The sequence below is a fragment of the Phyllostomus discolor genome, chromosome 1 (assembly GCF_004126475.2).
Source record: "Phyllostomus discolor isolate MPI-MPIP mPhyDis1 chromosome 1, mPhyDis1.pri.v3, whole genome shotgun sequence".
Classification (NCBI taxonomy): Eukaryota; Metazoa; Chordata; class Mammalia; order Chiroptera; family Phyllostomidae; genus Phyllostomus; species Phyllostomus discolor.
This window is the reverse complement of record NC_040903.2, coordinates 189,655,656-189,670,422: the sequence shown is the minus strand read 5'-3', so window position 1 is coordinate 189,670,422 and position 14,767 is coordinate 189,655,656. Positions and strand designations below refer to the sequence as shown.

Below are 14,767 nucleotides of genomic sequence, written 5' to 3'. Positions count from 1 at the left end.
CATCCCAGGTCTGGTCAGTCCTGATAATCTTGGTCTCTTCCTTGCCACTTATGTATCCCCATACACCTCCTCACAGACTGTGTTTAAAGCCAGCACACCCGATTGTCCCATTCCTTTAGGAATCTTTCTGCCTGAAGATGTAGGTGAAAAGATGTTTTCCAACAAGCTCATCTCATCCCTTTCTTCATGCAAACAGTGCTGTCCCAGAGGAGAAACTTGTTTCACTCAATTAAAATTTCCAGCTCCTTGAAGTATGAGGTTGAACAGAACTGGTCAGGACACTTGGCTAGGAATTTTCCCAGGGACTGGCCTGTTACAGCTTCAGCAATCCTGCCAGACAGGTGCTGGAGTCCTGGCAGGCAGCACAGCAAAGAGCCAGGGCTGAGAGTGGGACCCTGTGGAGTCAGTCTGCCTGGGTTCAAATGTCAGCATTCCCCATCACTAGCTGTGTGACTTAGGCAAAGAACTAAACCACTCTGAGCCTTGGTTTCCTCACCTACAAAAGCAGGGTATTCGTAACAACTTCATGGGACTGGGGTGGCAGTTACCTAAATAATCCATGCAGAGTGCTCTGTGCAGTCCTGGGAATGCGATTCATGCTTAATAAAAAGTCAGGGTGTTTTTCCATTTCTACTCCATACTGAAATACTCAGGGGGATCCACAAGGGGACACAGAGGAAACAGGGACTACTGGCAGATAGTTTATTGTATTTTTTTAAAATAAGGTTCTTTTTTGTTAGAAAAGTCATGAATATTCACTGTGTAAACTTTAGAAACTATAAAAATACATAAAGAAGAAAATAAAAGTCACCTGTAATCTTAACACACAAATCAAATGATTCATTCTTTTGGGTGACTTTCCTTCCAGACTGACATACATTTTATTCCCTTCATCTCCTTCATATGTGTATATATATTTACAGTTCAGCAGTTTTTGCGGACCAAACATCTTATACTGATTTATCACTGCCATGACCTTTTCCCCACATCACTGGTCTTCGAAAACATGATTTTTAACTTAAACCATACATTACTTTCATTGCACACACATCTTTAAATCACATGCTGTATAAAATAACATACTAAGGTAGAAATAAGACTTGTTTCCACTTTCACATTTCATGACATAATGCATTCAAACTCTCCTCGTGTCTCTTTCACATTATTGTCTCCGTCAGTTCCTGGAGCGCGTCACCTTCTCTTCCTTCTACATTGTTTTGAGTTACAGCACTTTTTGAATCTGTTTACTGTCACTGGAAATTTTATTCTAAACCACAAGTGGAACAGCTAGTTCTGCCTAAAACAGTCCCGTTTTTCTTTTTAAATACAGTGTTAAATAACAGGTAGATTTTTCATGTGCCACATGATGCCTACAACATACCATAACCATTTACAGTTTTGTGCATTTCTTTTTAATGTTATGTTTCTAACGACTATTACGTGGACATGAAATGATATTCAAAAGGAAGGAATTTTTCATTGACCCATAATTTTCCTTCTTAAGAGAAATATACTTTATTACTGGATATTTAGGTTGTTTCCATCTTTCATGGAGTTTATTTTTTAAATGGCTTGGAAAGGAACCAAGAAAGAAAAAAAATCAGGATCCACTCTGAGACAACTTCTGTTTGACTGTTCTTAGCAGCATCTCTCCACCCTCCCGGCAACCCCTTTAGAACTGTTCTTGTTCTTTAACTTTAACTGGTGCTCAGGGGGCTGCAGGGGGCCCAGGCATAGGCATTACTGGGGATTGGGGCAGGGCAATAAATCTTAAACCAGCTTCTGCTTGCCCCTAGCTAAATGCTGGGTGCCCAGAGGGGACCAAACGAAGGGCACCCTTTCAATGCAGCAGGGAATTTGGCCAGTGGTATATGTTCAAGCCCACTCATCCCAGAGTTTCTGCAGGTCAGCTTCCCACTGCAGTGAAAGTTCTTCGTAAAATATAAGTCAAGGCCTCAGACCTCCAGGGAGTAGCCAGCTGAAGACAAGTCAGGACTGAAAAAGGAAAGAGAATTGGACCAGGGATAGCCAAGGAGAGGCCTCTAGCGTGACAATGTGACATCCAGGATTGGACTAGCCCAACAGACAAATGCACCCTTGACAGGGGACAATGAGGGATATTGACAATTGACACTTTGGGGTCTGGGCAGGGGATGTACAAACCACCTCTCTCCTGAAAAGTTCTCCCCAGTTGCTTAATATCTCAAAAATCTGCTCAGTTGGTTTTGTAGAAGTCATCCAAACCTAGCAGAGAAATGGATAATAAATTTTTCTTGGTGATTGAGAATTCAGAATGCTCAGAATGAAGTTAGAGCACAGAAGCTGTTGAGGAAGTTGGGGGTCTGCCCAGTGGTATGTTGGTGAATGTTTAACAACAGGCTTTCAAAGAAGAGAGTCTGCCAGTTTTCAAGGTGTAATACGCCCACCAGGCAATTTCTAGCTGTGAACATGATGTCACTAAATGCAGAGTTGTGAAGGGATGTGCATGATATAGCTTTTCTACCATCCAGATGCAATAAATATAAAGAATTTCAAGAGCATAGATAATAGTAAAATGTGTAAAGTATTTAAGATGTGATAAGTTATAATATAATTTATTTAATTATAAGCTTATATAATGTAATATTTAATAATGGGTATTTAACTGACAACTTACAAAATTTCTTAGCCAGCCCACCGTTTTGCCTTCTGCTATCCCCTGTCACTAACATGTCCTTAGTCCCCATTTCACCGCACAGTCAGGAGAACAACCTTGAGCAGGGTGGAAAGGTCATGCTGAATGTCAATGGGGTTTGGACACTTCCCTCATTTTTTCTTTTTTCATTTGTCTGGTGACCCAACTGTAATAGTCAGAGAAACAAAAACAATGGGATAGATGATAGATAGATAAATAGATAGATAGATGATAGATAGGTAAGATTTATTATAGGAATTGGCACACAGGTTATAGAGGCCAAAAAGTCCAACAAGCAGCTATTTATAAGCTGGAGCACCAGGAAAGCAGGTGACATAATTCTGCCTGAGTCCATAGGCCGAGAACCAGGGAGCCACTGGTGTGAGTGCAGAGTCCCAAGGCCCTAAACCAAGAGCTCCCAGCTCATGAAGAGAAAGAGAATTCATCCTTCTTAGACCTTTTTGTTTCATTTAAGTACCTAGTGGACTGGATGATGCCTTCCCACAGTGGTGAGGGGAGACTCTTCACTTAGTCTACTGAACCAAACGCTAATCTCTTCCAGAAACAGCCTCACAGACACACCCTGAAGTAACACCTTACTAGCTCTCTGGGTATCCTTTAGGCCAGCCGAGCTGGCACATAAAATTGACCATCACACAACCCTAAATCTTTCTTTAAAATTTGTTTTAATTACAAAATAGGGAAGATGTGCAAATAAAAAAGGCATAGACAACAATACAATGAACATTAGTGAACTACCCAGTTTGAAAAGACATTATAAATTCACCTGAAGCTTCTTGCGTGTCCTCCTTGTCATACCCCTTTCTCCTCCTCAGAGGTGACCACTGTCCTGAATTTGTTGTATACTATTCCCCACTCTTATCTTCATAAGTTTAGTATATGCTACATGGTACCTATGTATGTGTGCATCGGTGTATATATTCATGTGTGTATATACATATGTGTGTGTACATATAATATGTTTCTAGTTTCTTCTTACAGGTAGGAAAATACAGAGAACTCAGAGTCCAACTTGCTTGAATAAAGATCTCTCATTAATTTTCTTTTAAGTTTCTAATTCTGAAGAAAGGACTTACAGGTGAAACTGGCACTTTTACTTCTAGCTAAAGGGCATTTCAGAAGGATGGGTGCATGACTGCCCATTTCCAGACTGGATCAATGGGGATGAGCCAAGAGGTGTCTTTTTTAAGACTTCTGGATGATGGCCTCTCTTCTGTGTCCTTGTGAATGCCATCAGGAGGAGACCATGGTTGTCACTAAAGATTCCATAGTCTGACTTTTCCTGGTCATTCTTTATAAATGCCACTAAGAAGGTATCTTATTCAATGAATCTTTTCTTAACAGTGATTTCCATCCAACAGATAAGAGCTTATATAGTATTTCTATTTTCTTCCTTTTTAAAAATGACAAATATTGACAAACATCAAGGCAGGAAATGTTATTTATTGAGATCATTGTAAGCTAAAAATCACAGATGGAGATGTGTGATTCTTTATTGGACTTGATTATAAAAGTTTTTATTGAGCACTGTCAGATTCGTAAGCTGGAGAAAGAGTTCAGATTTATAACTTGGCCCTAAATAGGCAACAGCAGATATAAAATCTCAAAATTTAATATCAGCTTTGAAAATGTTAAACGGAGAGTTCGAGCCATTTTCACTTTATGAACTGGCGCATTATAGAATGCAAAGGCTGTATTGATTTCTGACAGAAAGGGCTGTCTCCAAAATGGATTTGAGCCTTTTCATATTCCATTTCATTCTACAGGCATGGTTTAAGCAACGTCCTCTTCATTTCCATTTAGTGTGTGAGACTTCATCGAAGAAGAAAGAAAACAGCTTTGCAGAGAAGGACCTCTTCCTGAGAGCCTGTGGGGGTCGCCGCAGGGGTGGAGGAGGGAACTAAGGAAATCTGCTCAATGACTTGAAGTTCAAGTCATGAATTATTTTCCCCCAAGTATTCCAGTTCAAAGCAGATTCAAAGCCCCTTCCTTGGGCTACTTTTGTAATAGAGTGCCAAGAGGAAAGGTGTCCTTTGTGTCACTTCTTAATTTTTTTTCGCCCATCACCCCTGCCTGGAGAGGCCTCCCTGCCACCTCTGCCTGCCTCTGTCGCTGCCCTTCCTGGGAATCCAGGGCTCTCGACTCGGGAAGGAAGAGGCCCCAGCCACACCAGGCCTGCCGAGCAGTGAAGCACAAGGTCTGGGGACGTGCTTGTCAGGGCGGAACCCCACTGCAGCATCAGTTGCGTATGTCATGGGACCTCATTTGTCTTTACGTTCAGGATTTCCAGGTCATTGGTGTCTGTGCAGAGACCCAAAATTGGCTGGAGGGAGAAAAGCAATCCTAAGAACTTTTCAGGCAACTCGTGATCCTAGGATGTTGGAAAGGAGCCTCTTCCCCCAAAATATCCTCTGTGTTAGTTTTCTATGACTTCTGTTACAAATTACTGCACGTTTAGCTGCTTAAAACAACACACGTTTATTCCTTTACAGTACTGAAGGCCAGAAGTCTGAAATGTGTCTTACAGGCTCAAAACCAAAGGCTGTGTTCCTTCTGGAGGCTCTCGGTGAAAACCGTTGCATTTTCTAGCTTCTAGGGGCCTCCTGTACTTCTTGGTTCTTGGCCCCTTCTCCTTCATCCTCAAGGGCATCAGTCCAACCTCTGCTTCTGTCATCACATCTCTGTCAGCTTCTGACCCTCCTGCCTGCCTCTCATAAGAACCCTGGTAGTTCCACTGATCCTACCCAGATAATCCAGGATAATCCCCACATCTGGAGATCCTTCATTTAATCACATCTGCAAAATCCCTTTTTCATATAAGGCAACATATTCAATAGGTTCTGGGGACTGGGACGAGCACATCTTTGGGGGGTGGGGAGGAGTCTATTAACCAGCCTGTCACACCTCCCACTACTAAATTGAAACTTCGCTGTTTGAGAGACATTCCTTTGGGTCTTAAAATTCATATGTTTAAGAGGTCTTTCAAAAATGCACATACTCCTGGTAAATATGATATCAAGAGTATTTGGGAGATCCCTGGCCTGCTCTCGAGTTCCCTCTGCCCTTAACTCTTCTATCCAATGAGGCTGAATTAGGTTCACTTACATAGGCTCCTGTGAGGTGCCCACACTCTGGCCCTCAAAACCGTGAGGAAACAAGGAAGATCATAAGGATACATTAATGAATTCATCACCTAACTGATCAGAGCAAAGATGTTTGGCGTCAACTTAAAGAGAGAATATGGCTCTCACAGCAGGGAGAGGCCTGCGTAAACAGGTCCCAGGAACTATTCCTGAATGTTTCAAGCAGTAGCAGGGTGGCCTGGCAAGGAAGCATGGGAGAGAGGGGACATAATGCTTGCAGGCCCATGTGCCAGGGATCTCTGCCTGTCTACAACCTCTCTCCATCTTTTCTGCCTTGCTCTGCGATCTGAGAGGCTGGCCTCTACCAACAGCATGAGGCCTCCTGGCCTTCAGCTGTGCTCAGCCAAACCAAGAAGCACAAGCAGGGTCAGAGGACAGTGGGAGAGAGAGGCCAGAGTACTTCTTCCCCTGGTCCCCTCCCGGCCAGAACGTTTTGACAATGGCTGCAACCTCTACCAAAGGCCACAGATCCTGTGGAAATGCCCTTCCTCAGAGCCACAGCTACAGCTCTCTCCAGATTCTGGTAACTGCTTCCTCTTTTTGCTCTGGAGATGGTAATTAACTTGCAGGGTTGCTAGATTGGGACAAGCTGGGGAGTGATCCATTATCCCTTGTTGGTTTTGAAATACATTGAAAAGAATCCCTTCTTTAAACTCTCTGTAATTGCTATTCCCTTTTGAATGTGTTATTTCCTTCCTGGACCTAGTCTGATACCTGCCATATCCTAACATTGTCCAAAAGAGAGTACGCCTAGTTTGATGGGTGCATGTGCCTTACCATTGTGGAGGGGGCAGCCCCAGACCTTAGCATTCAATACCATTAAACTCTGGTCTCCTCTACCTAACCTTCCTTGCACTGCTGCCAGGAGCCCTGGACGACCAGTTGCTACCTAATTCTCCATGTATCTTCTCACCCCATGAGAGAAGGCACTGGTCAGGTAAAAGTCAACTTAGCAGGTTCATGTCTTACTGTACATTACTTTATTAGCTTTTATTGTTTGTGCTTCTTTCTTTGAGCTTTGTGGCTATGAATCACCATTACTGTATCTGGTCAAACTTGGGGCATCAGAAGACAGAGGGTCTGGATTAGCAAGGCTGGGAACAGACCAAGATATTTTTCCATAGTGAATGCCCCAAGGTAAATGCCACCTTGCAAGACTGCCTCGTGGCCAGGCCTTCTGACATCTCCTGCAGTATCTGTCTTGGCACACACCTGAATTCAGACTTCTACAGCCTTTAATATCCTCTGCTGGGCTAACATTCTGTGATCCTCCCACAGACTCTTATCAGCTAACACCTTGCAGGGATTATGACAGCCGGCTCAGAGCAGGAACACATAGAAATGGAACACAGCTCCACACATGGAGAGGGAGGGTGGTGGGAGGGGAGAGGTGGGGTGAATTTGAGGAGGCGGAGGCCGACAAGAAAGGGGCAGTCGACTTGATTTGCTTTGCTTCTTTACAAATGTCCCTGGAGTGCTCAACCCCTGTCGCCCCTCTGTGGGTCCAGCTTCTGGTCATGGCTCTACCAGGAAACACCTGTGTGACCCTCACCTTCAACTAAACAAGGAAGGTTAAAATCCATGGGTCTATGCTACATACATTTAGCATGTTTTCTTCGCGCATTTTTTTACAAATAAATCCCAGTAGCATTTAGTTGGGAAGACTCTATTTGACCATGTGTTATTTAGGCTTCAGGTTTCAAGCACAGTAGATCAAATGAATTTAGGCTTGGAATCCAGCTCCACCACCTACTGCGTGACCCTGAGCAAGTTGTTTAACCTCTCTGAGGCTTAAATTCCTCATCTCTAAAACAAGCACAATGCTACCCACCTTGCAGAATGGTAAGGATTAATGACTGATATGCAGGTACCCCAGACTTAAGCCAGGATCTCTGACCACCCAGTCTCAGTATGGAGCTACATCTGAAGACAGTTCTAAGACCCAATGTAATTTGTAAAGTTTTCTAATCTCACTAGCATCGCTCGAAGAACATTAAAGGGGATCCAATTGATAAATCACAACATTTCTTAAAATACCTTTTCCTCTTCTGCCCAATTCTTCCCCTACTCACCCACTGCTCCAGAATCTCAAGTCCAGAAATCTCACAAAACTCTCCCCAACACTAGGCGAGCCAGATTTAGCAAAACAGACAACAGAGAGAGTGCCCAGTTACATCTGACTTTTGAAACATGACAAATCTTTTTTTTTAGTATAAATATTTCCCATGTAATATTTGTGACATATTTGTTGTTTATCTGAATTTGAAATGCAACTGGTGTCCTGTATTTTATCTGGAAATCCTACCTAACACCCAACCCACAGATTTCTTTTTTCCGCTTTCATTTCTCTCCATCCCATATTTGTTATGTAGGTTTGCTTGGCTCACTCAGTAAGTTTCTCTTGCTTGATTTTTAAATTTTCATGTACACTTTGCCCACTACCAGCATTCTCCACAACAAAGGAGAGCTTCGGAGCTGCACCAGCAGGAAGAATCTTTCCCTGCCCCCCACCCCACCCCACCTCTCTGATCCTTCCCCTCTATAACCCATTCCCCCTGGCTCTACACCTTCAAAAGCTCAGCAGCCAGGAAAACCCTGAGAGGGCAGGAGAGAGAAAAAAGCTAATTGGCAAAGAATACATTTTGTGAGTGTGAGGGCGTGAAGGCATCGCTCTCACACTTTAATAAATAAGGCACTCAGCCCAGGGGCTGGAGCATAGTAAACACAGAATGTCTGCTCTTACTCGTGCTCCTCCTCTTCATTACTGTTGAGTAGACACCCTTTCCCAACCTCCCAGCCCAAATCCGAGGCCTCCTTCCTTAGGGCACACTCCAGAGAGCTTAAAGGCTTAGAAGAATCCTGCCCACCCTGCTGCTCCCACAGAGATACTGTGCTGGCCCCAAGCCCCACCCCCAGGTCAGGATCCGGTTCCCTCCACTCCAAGAACATCCCAGCTCCATTACTTGGAAGCCCCAGAGAATCACAGCATCACTCTGTTTACAAGGTCACATGATCTGCTCTCCCCCTGGCCACCTAGAAGTTTAAGATTTGCAAAGGCCCACAGTGAGCCAGGGCTCCCTTCCAGGACAATGGCCTTGGTGCTCTCTAAAGATGCTGCAGCCCCACTGCCGCTAAAGGCTGTAATAGTCCCGCATCCGGGGCCACCGAGGGAGTTAAATTCCCATTACAAAAACAAAGCCCACTGAACTGGAAGAGAGTTGGTCCTGAGAGCCAGCAAGAGCCTCGCCTCATTCCCAAAGGGGTGCTGGGTCCATTAAAGTTTTTCACAGCTGATTGCTCACCTGTTCTTCATTTCCCACTTTGATCGGCGCACTAAACAGCGTCCTGGAGAGAAAGGCCCAGCAGAACAAACCAATAAAGTTGAACATTTCCCCCTCAATCCTCTTTGAATCAGGCCCTCCAGCCTGACTAGATGGGTAGATGCAGCTTCATCTGTTTCCCTCTTTCCTTCCAAGAACGGAAATTCAATCTGGGACAGATTCGACCCAGGGCTTTAAAAAAATGGCACCACATTCATTTTCCTGTATAACTACCAAGGGGTTTCTCTACGGTTCTTTCTTCATGTATCATTGCTACTTCCCAAAAAGCATCACATAAGAAACGGGGCGGGGGGGGGGGGAGCTAAAAAAATAGGCTGAGTGAGATGAGATACTTTCTAATTTCAATTCACTTCAACAAACATTTGCTCTGTGGGACCAACTCATAGGGGGAGACGGAGTACAGGAAAGCCAGCACTGCCCTCCCGAGGCCCACAGTTTTGTGAGAGGCTCCCCCATAAGCAGCACAAACCAGGCCAACTGGCCACCACCGAACGGAGGGAGCCGCGAGCACCGGGGGAACAGGGCAGGGCCAAGAGTTGGATCGAAGGCCTCCCAAAGGGGGTCACTGTTTTGTGTGTGTGTGTGTGTGTGTGTGTGTGTGTGTGTTTTGTGATTGTTGTGTTTTTGGTTTTTTGTTCTGTTTTTGCCTTCTCTAGTTTTCTATTCCCCCACTCCCTTATCATCACGTTCATCCTCCAGGCCGCTGGAGCGGCCAGACTTGATTTCTACAATCCAAACCCCTCAATGTTTCCTCCCACCTCTGACTCTAGAAAACAGAGCATTCTGTCTTTTCTATTCATAACAGGTGCAGCATGCAATATGTATGTATGTGTGTATATACTTCTTAACTGAGCATTTATTATGGTAAGCATTGGGAAAATGGCCCTGGAAAACAGCCATAAGCAAAACGCCTAGACCCCACCTTCACGGAGCTTAGGGAGCAGTGGTGGGGCACAGAGTTAGGGTTTTAAGTGCACATACTTGGCAGTTTGAAAGAGCTGGGTTGTTTTAACATCCACGAGACTATATGCAATTAAGTTCTCTGTGACTCAGTCTTCTGATGTGTAAAATGGGGACAATAATACCTAACTCATAGGCTTGGTATGAGGTTTAAACAAAACGTGCATAAGTGCTTGGGCATGTCGGCACCTGCTAGGAGTGTTACAGTACCACCCACTTTGGCACCTAATGATCATACTGACAGCATTACTGTGCTTTGCTGTTTTCCGATCGTTCTACATGTGCCTGTTTCATTTCACCAACCACGTTATAAGCCTCTTGAGGGTGTGACAAAACGAAGCCTATCATGAGTATTCACCAAATAGCTGTTGAGTTTAGGTTTCAGAGAACGTGAAATTTTTCTACAAAGCCACTGAGGTTTCCATTCTCAGAGAGAGCAAGGGGGCTGGAGAGTTTCCACGGCTGAAATGCCAAATGCACATGTTTGCTCAGTGAAAAGGGCGAAGGGAAAGATAAAGTGAGTTCTAATTGGGCTGTGACAACCTCCTGTGACAGATACCCTGCAGAACAGAGGAGGACAGAGCTGAATAAACCAGGATGTAAGGAGAAATGAGTGCAGCCGGGGGGACATTCCACAGGATGAAAGACAGTAGGTGGGTGTGAGACTAGAAAGGAAACCTTGTTACTCCCCAGAGAGAGGCAGGGGCTGCTCTGGAGGCGCAGTGCTGGTCAGGGAATTTCAGAACATGGTTGCATGGGGATTGAATGGAACAGCTACTGAATATCAACCACCAGCCTGGAGGGTGGGGAATATAGGTGCTCAATAAATGCATAATTAAGTGGAAGATGCTTCTTCTCCCCACCTCCCATCAGCCCCCCATCACCCCTTACCCCTCTCCTACCCTGAAGAGATAGCTGGGCTGTGGCCACTGGAGAGAAATCTGTATGATACTGAGAGATTGGAAGGTGTTTCCTTTGCTGAGAGATGTCTCCAGGTGACTGGAAGATGGAACATGGTCAATAAACACTTGCAGTGATTATGTGAGTCTTGAACATCAGAAACCTGCAGCGCAGTAGTAGAAGGGGACTATGCCACTTCCTTCATTTTGCTGGGTGGGCACTAGCATCCGGAGAAGGGAAGTGACTTGCCCAAGGCTATGCAGGTACTGAGGAAGCCGAGGATCAGAGCTCAGCTCTCCCGAGTGTGGGCTCACTGCTCACGCTTTAGGCAAACCTATCTGTTCTGCTTCTCGCTGCAGGAGTCCCAGGTGCAGCTAGACCCTCAATCAAGCTAGAATGACTTCAACCTGGTGCTTTCCTTTTCCCAAGTTCTCTTCCAACCTGGGCAATGTGGTTGCATTGGCCTTGTTTCCACCCCTCCAACTCAAACCACATATCTTTCAAAGCTGAAGGTACCTTAGTAATGAGCCAACATTCCTCTCTTCGCTGAGCAGAAGACTCAGTCAAGCTCTGCTCCTGTTGTTAGTATGTCACTATCGATATTATTCTTTGGTCACCAACTACTGGCTAGGCCCAGGCAGTGACACGCTCACCGCTACGCCGGCCCCCATGCCAGCACCGAGGGCAAACCTGCCCCCCTGTCCCTCGTCCAACCCGGCAGGCCTCCTGAAGCCTCCCGCAGCCCAGCCCAGAGCCCACGCTGGCCTGGGCTGAGTCATCCAGACTCAGAGGGGGGAGTCTGAAGGAAGGTGACAGGAGCACTGGGGCTTGGTGAGCCCACGGCTCCCACAGAGGCTGCAGGAGGGTCGCTACATCGTCGCTACGTGTGGGAGACAGAGCCCCAGGTGACCTGCAGCATACTGGGTGAGCCAGGGCTCCACGAACTGGCATTTTATTGCTGATTTGAAAAAACTGCTGGTCATCACCGATTCTCTGTTTTATATCTTTTAATTGTTTTAAATTGTGTGCTCTGTGTCCTGAGGCAATTTGAACACCGAGGGCTGCACTTCATAAAATAAATAGATAATGAGCTGTTTTCACCTCCCTGTGGGGTGGGGATGGTGGAAGCAGGAGCCGCGTGGGAGGAGACACACAGAGGAGCCTTCTGAGGGTTTGCAGGCAGCACCCGGCTCCTGCCAGGACCCTCCTCCTCCGTTCCCCGCGCAGCGCCACACTGGGCTTCTGAGCACCAGAAGAAGCCAGGAAATTGGACGCTAGAAAATTGCCCGTGTCATACAGAACCATCTGTGGACTTTGCTGCTGCCCGGGCCAGCCAGGCAGCACCAGATTGAGAAATAGGGTACTGGGATGGAGTGTGTCCTTTGTAGAATTCTACAGAACACAGCCCCATACTCAGGGTCATGTGCCCACCACCTAGAACCAGGTGATGAGGTCATTCCATCCCCAACCACATAAACAGAATGCGGAGAGGTGGTGCCCTAAGAAGAAAGGCAGGGTGATGTTTCCAACAGAAGGGGGATGGAGCTGCTGGGCCACAGAGGTCCACTGTCGGCAGATGTGACTATTAATTATATTTCTGGTGGGATGCAGGGGAAAGAAAGGAGAGCCAGATGAAAAGTGCTACAGAGCAACCGGACGCCTGGTGGTCTGTGACTCAATCAATACTTTTTTCCCTGGAAAATTCTGCCTAGTGATATGGCTTCAGAAAAATGAAGGTCCTGGTCCATTTTAGGAAGGGAGCCCCACTGTTGCTGAGAAACACAGCAGTAAATGATAAAGGGAAAGAGAACTCTATTTCCTGACTCATTAAAGCAAGAGAATGTTTCACAAATACCACTTGATGATAAAGTTCTGACAAGGCCATTCACTTAGTAACTGACTCTGTTTCCTATCCCGCTGAAGACTCTGCATGATGCCCTGACTGGTGTGGCTCGGTGGGTTGGGCATCATCCTGTGGACCAAAAGGTCACCAGTTCAATTCCAGGTCGGCGTACATGCCTGGGCTGCAGTCCAGGCCCCCAGCTGGGGGGCGTGTCAGAAGCAACCAATCCATGTTTCTCTCTCACACATTGATGTTCTCTTTCTCTTCCTCTCTCTCTAAATATAAATTTTTAAAAAGATTTTATTTATTTATTTTTAGAGAGGGAAGGGAGGGAGAAAGAGAGAGAGAGAAACATCAATGTGCAGTTGCTGGGGGCCGTGGCCTGCAACCCAGGCATGTGCCCTGACTGGGAATCAAACCTGTGATACTTTTGGTTCGCAGCCCGAGTGCAATCCACTGAGCTACGCCAGCCAGGGCTCTAAATATAAATTTTTAAAAAGTTTTTTAAAGAATCTGCATGAGCCCAGATTTCAGCTGCTACTAATAGGAGCCATGTTGTCTGCAGGCTGCCTACAGAGGTTCTGTGCAGGCGAGGGCAAGTACCTTCCAGGGCCCCAAGAGACCACAGGCATTTCTGTCTCAGTCGCAGCATCGTTTCAGCCCAGTCCCTCTTCCCTCAGGGGCCTGACAGACTCTCTGCCATCCCATCCCTACTCCACCTCCTCAACATTCCTTTTACTGTTGTTTTCATGTTCGAAAAGCTAGATACACATGGCAAAAACATCCCCTAATATTGTCATTAGGTCCTGTGAACTTTAAGGAAAAGGACACATAATGAAACCGTTACCATAGGCTAATTGACACAAATAAGAGTTTAGTTCCTATGGCCGTCTCAACAGCATTATAATGAAGTGAATTGAAGGAAATAACGTTACTTTTTTTTGAGGACCTGCTGAACTTGCTTCAGGCAACTTAAATAAAAGCATGGGGTCCCCATATCCTATTCAAACTTGTTGCAAATCCTCACATTGTGTTCTAGGAATATATGATGACTGTATATCAAATTTTAAGTGGCATCTTATTATTTCAAAACATACACTAGGAATATCTCTCTATGCCCCTGGCACCCTTCTATAGCATCCATTTTAATAAATGTAAGTCTTTTTATTATACGGGTGTACTATAAATTATTTACCCAGTCCCCTATTGTAAACAGCTAGACTGTTCACAAATGTTACTATTATGATATTCTCTGGAGACATTTAAAAGTAAAGGAAAACACCCCTAGGTAATAAATGGGATTACAGTAGGGAGGCATAACGGCCAGAGAGTCCGGGTTGGGGTCTGGGGCAGAGTACAGAAAGTGGACGGTAAGAGAGAAGAGTTTCTCTCAGAAAAAACAGTATCTCTGCCTGACACCACATAGACCACAGCTGGGATTCTGGAGTTTCTCCGGGCTCTGCTTCCAGCTCAGTGGGGGTTTTGCCATTTGAAGGACATAAAGAAGCCTTTGTCCATCTGGGTCCTATTGTTTATGCGTGGTAGTGATAGGTGGTGTTTCCTAATTCCATGAGGTTTGATTGAATACATTTCAGTTAACTAACGAGATAGTAAATTACCCCAAAACCTACTGGCTTAAAACAACCATCTTATTTGATTTTAATTCTGTGGGTCAGCAATTTGGATGGTTATTCTTTTCTATATGCTATTGGCTGGGGTTAGTCACTTGGCTGTATTTACTCGGTGGCTGAGCTAGCAGGTCTGAGAAGATCACTTGCACCCTGGCGGGTAGCTCCGTTGGTTAGAGCGTCATCCTGATACACTAAGGTTGCAGGTTTGATTCCCAGTCAGGGCACATAGGAGAATCAACCAATGATGCATAAGT

The 14,767-nt window shown here is 45.3% G+C and overlaps 1 long non-coding RNA gene across 1 annotated transcript; it reads right to left on the bottom strand.

Annotated features, from left to right (window-relative positions):
- Positions 1–688: 688 nt before the first annotated feature.
- On the bottom strand, positions 689–11,184 carry LOC118497232. The gene is made up of 2 exons (XR_004899763.1): positions 11,042–11,184; positions 689–1,995 (listed from the first exon to the last, which is right to left on the bottom strand). It is a non-coding gene; the product is annotated as an uncharacterized LOC118497232 (long non-coding RNA).
- Between the last annotated feature and the right edge of the window lie 3,583 nt (positions 11,185–14,767).